The following is a 10,626-nucleotide window of genomic DNA, read 5'->3' as shown; positions in this document are numbered from 1 at the left end:
CACTGAAAAGCTTTCCAACTGATGTCCTGATTAGACTTGTTTATGATTGTAGCTGAAATGTGTAATTGTAGCTGAAATGCTAGCTATGCTACTTGCTCATTCTCCCAGTCTTTCTGTGGTACAATGGAAAGTATGTTAGCTTTCAAAGTGGATGATTAGCTTAGGGTGTGAGTTTGATTCTTGCTTAAGTCAGTCTTTGTATCTAGACATAGTAGTATATTCTGCTGTTACACTCAATGAACAGTATGTTAGCCTTTAATATATTTAATACAAATTATACAAAGGTGTGTTTTAATTCCCTCATAGTGTTAATCTAATCATGACATTTGGTTTATCATTGGTTCATAGATGAGCCGCAAATGTGTAATTGTAGCTGAAATGTTAGTTATGCTATACTTGGTCATTCTGCTGGTTTCTCTGTGGTACAATGGGACGTGTGTTATCCTTCAAAGTGGAATGTTTCCTTAGGGTGTGAGTTTGATTCTTGCCCTTTCCTGAGCCATTGCACGGGAGCACACCATTAATCATTTTACTGGCAGTGAAAGTTTTTCTGTGGGCTGGTGCTCCTTTTCGGGGGAAAGAATTGCCCCAGTTTGAGTGTTTCTATATCATCAACTTGCTACCATCTCAGCACATGTTTGAAGGCTGCGAGAAGTGGATCTGCTCCATGTCCAATCTCTCATGATCTGAATTAGATTCAAGCAGGCTGAGAGTAGCGGAGCCTACAGCCCGTGTGCCCATGACCATACAATTGAATCTGGAAAATAAATATTTGTTTTTGGAAGAGTGATGTACTATATGATCTCACAGTGGGTGTGTGTGATTGGAAAATGGCTGGCTCTGTGGCATAATGGATAATGTCTTGGACTTTTAGATGGTCATGCTAAGGCTTTCAAAGGATGTTGGTTCTACTCCCACCAGATTTGGCTTCTCCTTATAGCGGCACTGCCTTCCCATATGTCTGGCCCTGTTTAGTGATTAGCTTCAATTCAGTTTTCTTAGTTGGGCTATTTCAGTCTGGCATTGTATGACAAAGCTGTCATCTTCTTCCACTTCTTTATTCTTTGATGGCTCTGGCCAGCACATGCACAATAGAGTGAAAGACTGGATATTTTGTTTAATTTCAGCATTTTACTGAAGAACAAAGAAGCAGAAGAAGATCACACTGTGGCGCTCCTATAGATTTACCAATTTGGGGACTACATGCCCGAACTGGATGCCAATGAGCATGCTCACATTTTTCACTCAAGTTCACTATATACCTGTAAATGGTAGTATAATTTAATGAACTTTATGTATGTAGGTAATGACTGTCATCATATGCCGGGCTCTGTGGCGCAAGAGATAGCGCATTGGATTTCTAGTTGCATGTGACAAGGTGTTGTGGGTTTGAGTCTCACCTGAGCCTGGCCTGGTGCCCTAGGCAACTTGTCCAGCCACGGCGCTGGCTGATATTGAGCTTGATTATGCATGCGCATTTACGCACAAAGATTCAAGTTGCTGCTAGTTAGAGATGGGACCAGACATGGGGTAGGTGACAGAGCAGGTATGTGCATGGCTCCTCCCCAGCTTTGCGCTCTAGGCACATACCCGGTTTGCGGGTGAGTTCGCATCAAGCTCTTCGTCAGCAGTGTGGGTCTATAAAAGGAACGTGAAAGTCGATTGTGGGTTGGGTTTTATCTGACCCGCACATCACTAATGTGAGGCCCCTTCCAGAGCCATTTGACAGTGCACCATGGATGGTTTAATGGGGAGCTGACAAAATATTAGACAACCTCAGTGGATTGGTAAGTTTCTCTTTGGGCTTGTCTTCCTATGTGGAAATTAATGTTCTAGTTCGGGGAGTTTCTATAGAACAAAAATGCGGTGGAAGATCACACTGTGGTGCTCCTATAGATGTACCAATTTGGGGACTGCATGCCTGAACTGGGTGCGGCTGAGCACACTCTCATCTTTCAGTCAAGTTCACTATTTTATGAAATAATACATGTAAATGGTAGTATAATTTAATGAACTGTATGTATGTAAGTGATGACACACATTATGTGCCAGGCTCTGTGGCGCAATGGATAGCGCATTGGACTTCTAGTTGCTTGTGACAAGTTATTCAAAGGTTGTGGGTTCGAGTCCCACCAGAGTCAGATTTTGAATGCCCAATCCAGATAAAACCTGACATGTTAGTGAATGGTCTATATGTGAGCCCCCTTCCAGAGCCATTGACAGGAGTGCGCCATTGATAGTTTTATGGGGGGCTGCCAAAATATTAGACAATGGGTTTGTTCGATTGGCAAATGGCTGGCTCTGTAGCACAATGGATAACACATTATATTCTGCTGTTACACTCAATGAACAGTATGTTAGCCTTTAATATATTTAATACAAATTACACAAAGGTGTGTTTTAATTCCCTCATAGTGATAATCTAATCATGACATTTGGTTTATCATTGGTTCATAGATGAGCCGCAAATGTGTAATTGTAGCTGAAATGTTAGTTATGATATACTTAACCATTCTGCTGGTTTCTCTGTGGTACAATGGGAAGTGTGTTATCCTTCAAAGTGGAATGTTTCCTTAGGGTGTGAGTTTGTTTCTTGCCCCTTCCTGAGCCATTGCGGGGAGCGCACCATTAATAATTTTACTGGCAGTGAAAGTTTTTCTGTGGGCTGGTGCTCCTTTTCACGGGAAAGAATGTCCCCAGTTTGGGTGTTTCTATATCATCACCTTGCTACCATCTCAGCACATTTTTGAAGGCTGAGAGAAGCGGATCTGCTCCATGCCCAATCTCTCATGATCTGAATTAGATTCAAGCAGGCTGAGAGTAGCGGAGCCTACAGCCCGTGTGCCCATGACCATACAATTGTACCTGGAAAATAAATATTTGTTGGTGAAAGAGTGATGTACTATATGATCTCACAGTGGGTGTGTGTGATTGGCAAATGGCTGGCTCTGTGGCATAATGGATAATGTCTTGGACTTTTAGTTGGTCATGCTAAGGCTTTCAAAGGATGTTGGTTCTAGTCCCACTTTATTCTTTGATGGCTCTGGCCAGCACATGCACAATAGAATGAAAGACTGGATATTTTGTTTAATTTCAGCATTTTACTGAAGAACAAAGAAGCAGAAGAAGATCACACTGTGACGCTCCTATAGATTTACCAATTTGGGGACTACATGCCCGAACTGGATGCCAATGAGCAAGCTCACATTTTTCACTCAAGTTCACTATATACCTGTACATGGTAATATAATTTAATGAACTTTATGTATGTAGGTAATGACAGACATGATATGCTCGGCTCTGTGGCTCAAGAGATAGCACATTGGTCTTCTAGTTACATGGGACAAGGTGTTGTGGGCTCGAGTCTCACTTAAACATGGCCAGGCACCCTAGGCAATATTGAGCTCTATTACGACTGCGCTCGTGTGCAGAAGCGCGTTTACGCACAAAGATGCTGGCGAGGGTTGGGACTAGAAATGGGGTAGGTGACAGAGCAGGTATGTGCCTGGTGCCTCCCCAGCTTTGTGCCCTAGGCACATACCTGCAAGACCCTTGGGACGACCTCGCACCCCCATTTGTGGGCGAGTTCGCATCAAGCTCTTCATCGGCAGCGTGGGCCTATAAAAGGAATGAGAAAGTCGAGTGTGGGTGGGGTTTTATCTGACCCGCACATCACTAATGTGAGGCCCCTTTCAGAACCATTTGACAGTGCACCATGGATAGTTTAATGGGGGGCTGCCAAAATATTAGACAACCTCAGTGGATTGGTAAATTTCTCTTTGGCCTTGTCTTCCTATTTAATGAACTGTATGTATGTAAGTAATGACTGACGCGATGCGCCAGGCTCTGTGGCGCAATGGATAGCGCATTGGACTTCTAGTTGCTTATGACAAGTTATTCAAAGGTTGTGGGTTCGAGTCCCACCAGAGTCAGCTTTTGAATGCCCAATCCAGATAAAACCTGACATGTTAGTCAATGGTCTATACGTGAGCCATTTGACAGGAGTGCACCACAGTTTAATGGGGGCTGCCAAAATATTAGACAATCTCAGTGGATTGGTAAATTTCTCTTTGGGCTTATCTTTCTATTTGGAAAATAATGTACTAGCCTGGGGAGTTTCTATAGTAGTATCTTGTGTATAATGTCCCTGACATGACTCCCACCTGCCCCCCTGATGGTGACAGTGCTTTCCTCTTTGTACGACCTTCTCTCCTAGTGATCAGCTTCTAATTTGTGTTCTTGGTTGGCCATTTCACTCAGTGTGTGAATTGTGTGAATTGGCAGAATTCTCTATTTGGAACTGTTTGCCCAATTTCTTTTGAGTATGTATTTGATGAAACAATATGGCAGAGTAACTTTTTGGTCCTTAGATTTTGCCTGATTTGAGTATTCTATTTCTCTTGCAGCAAGCTGGCTCTGTGCTATGATGGAATGTACCTTGGTCTTCTACAAAACAAGCTAAGATGTTCCATGGTTTCAGTCACCCTGGATCGGTCTTTATATTCATTCTGTCTCTTCATCTATAAGGCTCTAACCCACAGGACCTCCAGAAGTTAAAGTAAGGTTGTCAAAAGTTGTGGATTACATCATTTTGAGAAATAAAAAATCACTTGTGGATCAAATTGTGATCTGCATGGTTTCACATTAAATCAGATGAGGCCAAAAGAACCTGGACCTTCAATGAGCTCAAGCTTAATCCACAATGTAGGCCAGATTGATGAAAATCAAGTACCATAGGGGTAGAAGGTTCAAAGGAATTAACCCCTTGAGCCTGTGACCATATAGTGTCTCTATGAATTGTTCAGAACATCCCTGCTCTCTCAACTTCAACTTCTCAACCTCCAGGCCGCAAGGTTCAGCTTTTCTGGATTCAGGTATAGGAGAGGACCCTGACTCAATAACTTCTACGTTATTGGTAACTTGGTTCCTGAACTGCCACTCCGGCAAGATTGCAGGAAAGTACAGTGAGGATTAAAGGGAATGGGGGAAAGACATATGTTCAGAGGTTTGTCTAGTCCTGAGAGCGCATCCACTGCCGTCACTGATGGCGATGGGACTCTGGAAAAGATAAGGAAGACCCCATTTGGATGTAACCCAATTTAAGAGCTTTGGACACAGTTACTACTCTGCTTTACTCAAGGCATCCGCTTGACAATTCAAGATTCACTGCTAGTCCCTCCTTGTTTCCTTATGTAAGCTACTTCCAAAGCATTGTCACATTTGAATTTCACTGAAGTGCCTAGGAAAACTGACCTGAAGAAGAGTAGAGCTTCTCAAACTGCTCTTATCTTTAGAACATATCAAGGGAGATGTGATAGATCCCTTCTCCATACTCCCTGAGGTTGTGCCGCATCTGTATGGGCTCCCCAGCCGATGCATCTGTATAAACCTCTATCATACCTCGCAACTGTCCCATTCTTCATGGGACAGTCCTGATTTTGACAGCTCAGCACACAGTCCCGGGTTTGATACTGAAGTGTCCCTACTTTCTCCTTGATCTCCTGCACTGAACAGCCAGAAAAAGATATAACGTTTTTAACTTCATTGGCTTTTTGCAGAGAGCACAGAATAGATACTTAGATACTTTTGTAACAATTTACATGGGGTCTCTGCACAACTAGGCTATTGGTGGAGCTTTGAATGGAGAGAGCCAGCAAGAACTGCAGACGGAAATCAGATCCTTTTGGATCGTTGAGTGCCCAGCCTGCTAACTTACTGACAGAAGAAACAAAATACGGGGGAGGATTGGAGGAGGGGACCCTTATGCATGTTGGGGGTGTGTGTTTCTTCTGTATTACTGACCAGGGGGGGCTAACCCAAAGGTAATTGATTATGCTACCGGGGATGACCAGGAAAGACAGATTGCCAAAACTAAAAAGTGTTGCAACTGATATAATTAGAACTAATTAGACTTGTATCTATGCTTCTCCCATCCCCCCTCATTGCAGCTGTTTTCCTTAAATGTTTTTAACTGGACCAGGGTACTTTCACATGTGTTTAATATGTATATCTAATCAAGCATTCACATTTTTCTAATATGGAGCACGTATGTTTGAGACCTTTGTGAACATTTTTGCACTTTCTAAATTGTAATGACTTTGTATACTGTTTTGTACACTAATAACCACTAGATGGCGATAAAGGATAACAAATGGGTTGTTAATGTGTGTCCATCAGCTCAATAGGGCCATATGGTCTGAAATGTTGCTGTAATACCCTGTGTGTGCAATACAGGTATGGGATCAGGTATCTGGAAACCTATTATCTGGATAGATCATCTCCCATATTCCGATTTATCCAAATAATACATTTTTAAAAAAATGATTTCCTTTTTCTCTGTAGTAATAAAACAGTAGCTTTTACTTGATCCCAACTAAGATATAATTACTTATTATAGTATTATAGTATTATTATTTGCTTATTGGAAGCAAAACCAGCCTATTGGGTTTATTTAATATTTACATGAATTTCTAGTAGACTTAAGGTATGAAGACCCAAATTACTGAAAGATCCATTATCCGGAACACGCCAGGTCCTCAGCATTCTGGATAACAGGTCCCATACCTGTGGTGCTGTTACAGTTGCTCCTGCATTTGTGCGCCGATGGTAAGAGGCCATTGGGGAATGACTGGGGCAGGTGGGAAATTGACAATAGGCCCATGTCAGATTTCAAAACTGAATATAACAAAATCTGTTTGCTCTTTTGCATAATTCATGTTTTCCCATGACAGTATCCCTTTAAGCAAGAATCAAACTCACAAACTAATTAAACCTTCCACTTTGAAGGCTAACGTTCTTCCCATTGTGCTACAGAAAAACTGACAGACAGCACCGTATTGTATAGACCATACAGACATAGTAGTATATCCTGCTGTTCCACTCAATGAACAGTTTGTTAGTCTTTAATATATTTAATACAAGTAATTCAAAGGTGTCTGTTCTATTTCCCTCATAGTGATAATCTAACCTGATAATAATTGTAGCTGAAATGTTAGTTATGCTATACTTGGCCATTCTGCTGATTTCTCTGTGGTACAATGGGAAGTGTGTTATCCTTCAAAGTGGAATGTTTCCTTAGGGTGTGAGTTTTTTGTTTAATTTCAGCATTTTACTGAAGAACAAAGAAGCAGAAGAAGATCACACTGTGGCGCTCCTATAGATTTACCAATTTGGGGACTACATGCCCGAACTGGATGCCAATGAGCATGCTCACATTTTTCACTCAAGTTCACTATATACCTGTAAATGGTAGTATAATTTAATGAACTTTATGTATGTAGGTAATGATATCCGTCACATGCCGGGCTCTGTGGCGCAAGAGATAGCGCATTGGACTTCTAATTGCATGAGACAAGGTGTTGTGGGTTTGAGTCTCACCTGAGCCTGACCAGGTGCCCTAGGCAACTTAGCCTGCCACAGCATAGCAAATATTGAGCTCGATTACACATGTGCAAGATTGTGCTCGTGCGGAAGCACATTTACGCACAAAGATTCAAGCGGCTGCTGGGGAGGGATGGGACCAGAAATGGGGTACGTGCCTGGCACTGACCCTGCTTTGTGCCCTAGGCACATACCTGCAAGACCCTTCGGCTGGTTGAGTTTGTACTGACCTCGCACCCCCATTTACGGGCGAGTTTGCACCAAGCTCTTCATCGGCAGGGTGGGTCTGTAAAATGAACATGAAAGTCTAGTGTGGGATTTTATCTGACCTGCACATCACTAATGTGAGGCCATTTGACAGTGCACCATGGATAGTTTAATGGGGGGCTGCCAAAATAGACAACCTCAGTGGATTGGTAAGTTTCTCTTTGGGCTTGTCTTCCTATGTGGAAAATAATGTCCTAGCTCAGGGAGTTTCTATAGAACAAGGATGCGGTGGAAGATCACACTGTGGTGCTCCTATAGATGTACCAATTTGGGGACTGCATGTCTGAACTGGGTGCGGCTGAGCACACTCTCATCTTTCAGTCAAGTTCACTATTTTATGAAATAATACATGTAAATGGTAGTATAATTTAATGAACTGTATGTATGTAAGTGATGACACACATTATGTGCAAGGCTCTGTGGCGCAATGGATAGCGCATTGGACTTCTAGTTGCTTGTGACAAGTTATTCAAAGGTTGTGGGTTCGAGTCCTGATTTGAGTATTCTATTTATCTTGCAGCAAGCTGGCTCTGTGCTATGATGGAATGTACCTTGGTCTTCTACAAAACAAGGTAAGATGTTCCATGGTTTCAGTCACCCTGGATTGGTCTTTATATTCATTCTGTCTCTTCATCTATAAGACTCTAACCCACAGGACCTCCAGAAGTTAAATTAAGGTTGTCAAAAGTTGTGGATGTAAATTCTCAGATGATGTGATCATTGGTGAATAAGTGGGCAGCCATTTGGTTTTGGGAAATTATCCTTGCCCAAAATAACAACAAAATTAAATGGAATTGTGCTATAACATTAGTCCTGTTCTGACCTACAACATCTGGCTGTGTTGGTGGGGAGGTCTGCTGAAATTAGGGATTGGGTGCCCAAACTGGGAGCCACTTGGCATACTATCATTCTGGAACTCGAGTTCTATATTTTATTAAAAAGCACTTGTGGATCAAATTGTGATCTATATGGTTTCACATGTATGGTTGTGTTTAGGAAGTTATAGTCACCAGGCTCTGTAGCACAATGGTCTTTCAGTTGTTAAGTCATTCGGTGGTTTTGGGTTCAAGTCCCACCAAAGCCACAAGTGTCTAGCAGAGGTAATACCCAGCTTGTTAATCATAGGAGGTCAATATGTAAGGCCCTTTTCTGAGTGCACCATAAGAGAAACTGTATTCATACCAACCATAATTTTCTTTTCCTGGTCATCCCTACGGCAGCATGATCTTTGGTTTAGCGATCCCCATCAGTAATACAAAAGAAACACACGCCCCCAACATGCATAAAAGTCCCCCCCTCCAATCCTGCCCGTTTTAGTAATCCAAGATTACCAGAGATATGGGTGGGAATGCTGCCGTAGGGATGACCAGGAAAATAAAATTACGGCAAGTGTGAATACATTTTCTCTTTTCCTGGTCATCCCTGGCAGCATAATCAATAACCTTTGAGAAATACCATAGCATTAAGGGAGGGATACAAGGCTACTTAACAATTTAATCAGATTGGCGAAAAATTAAGATTTTAAGGAAATAAATCAAGCTTGAAATGTCTGATGAATGCGTTGCGAGCGCCATTTTGCACCATGCACCCCATTTTGCACACTAGCAACATGGTTCATGGTGCCATCTTCTTCTCTCCGGAAATCTTCGGAATGAGACCAGCGTGGCGGCGCATGCGCAGTTGGAGCAACTTACTGATTTGCAACAACTGCGGATGAGGTCAATCAAGAGGTCATCCAGGTAATGGTACACTTCTATCCCCTCAGCTGAGCGATGAATACTTCTAGGACCTTGGAGAACCTTGGAGAGTCCTTTCCCCCAAGGAAAGATCCTGATATGCAGATTTAGAGGCTCTAGGTTCCATAGTTGTTGGCTGTCTCAATGTGTCAGACACTGCCTCCTTAATCCATAGTATAATACTCTCTTGATTAAAGGGTACTGAAGAACAGACTGCCTGTCCATATTATTCGAGGCGTAATCTTGAAAACATGGCTGACATAATTTTCTGTTTTTCATCGCTGGGTTGTCACATGCTCTGCAGAGTCTGACTTCTGTACTCTCCTCCATTCTATGGTGTTTCCTACTCCAAGATTCTTCGGCAGGGACAGAGTCACTGCAAATAGAGAAATTGAGGACTGAGCTCTTTTCGTAGATGCCTTTAATAAGAAAACAGCAGGCAAGGCCGGATCCATGCTGAATCAAGCTCGCTCTTGGGCATGAATGGCGAGGCAAATGGCTGCTTTAACTTCAAAAAGCGCATGATGACATCACTGCATAAGCTAATATGCGCACCAACAAGAAAAAACCCTGCCACATGGGGTCTCTGCACAACTAGGTGGAGCTTTGGGTGGAGAGAGTCAGCAAGAACTGCAACCGGTAATCGGATCATTTCGGATTGTTGAGTGCCCAGCCTGCAAACTTATTGATAGAAGATACAAAGGGGAACAGTGTCGGACTGGGGGCCTGGGACCCACCGGGGCTGCTGTCCATGGACCCCCTCTGGACCCCCCCTTCATGGCAGCTGTTTTCCTTAAACGTTTTCCACCGGACCAGGGTACTTTCACATGTGTTTAATATGGATATCTAATCAAGCACTCACACTTTTCTAATATGGAGCACGTATGTTTGAGACCTTTGTGGACATTTTTGCACTTTCTAAATTGTAATGACTTTGTATACTGTTTTGTACACTAATAGCCACTAGATGGCGCAACAGGATAACAAATGAGTTGTTAATGCACATCCTTCTGTTTGATAGTGCCGTATGGTCTGAAATGTTGCTTTAATGCTAAGTGTGCAATACAGATATGGGATCTATTATCAAAAATACCTATAATCCCAAAAGATCATCTCCCATATTCCATTCTATCCAAATAATCAACATTTTTAAAAATTATTTCCTTTTTCTCTGTAATAATAAAACAGTAGCTTGTATTTGATCCCAACTAAGCTATAATTTCTCCTTATAGGAAGCAAAACC

General features: G+C 42.3%; 2 non-coding genes across 2 annotated transcripts; both read left to right on the top strand.

Moving 5' to 3' along the window:
• Nucleotides 1-2,051: 2,051 nt before the first annotated feature.
• trnar-ucu lies at nt 2,052-2,141 on the top strand. The gene is given in 2 exon segments: nt 2,052-2,088; nt 2,106-2,141. It is a non-coding gene; the product is annotated as a tRNA-Arg (tRNA).
• Nucleotides 2,142-3,842: 1,701 nt separating this feature from the next.
• On the top strand, nt 3,843-3,932 carry trnar-ucu. The gene is given in 2 exon segments: nt 3,843-3,879; nt 3,897-3,932. It is a non-coding gene; the product is annotated as a tRNA-Arg (tRNA).
• The last annotated feature ends 6,694 nt before the right edge of the window (nt 3,933-10,626 follow it).

The sequence above is a fragment of the Xenopus laevis genome, chromosome 8L (genome assembly GCF_017654675.1).
Source record: "Xenopus laevis strain J_2021 chromosome 8L, Xenopus_laevis_v10.1, whole genome shotgun sequence".
Taxonomy (NCBI): domain Eukaryota; kingdom Metazoa; phylum Chordata; class Amphibia; order Anura; family Pipidae; genus Xenopus; species Xenopus laevis.
Note: the sequence above shows the minus strand (reverse complement) of the source record. Positions and strands in the feature narration are given on the sequence as shown.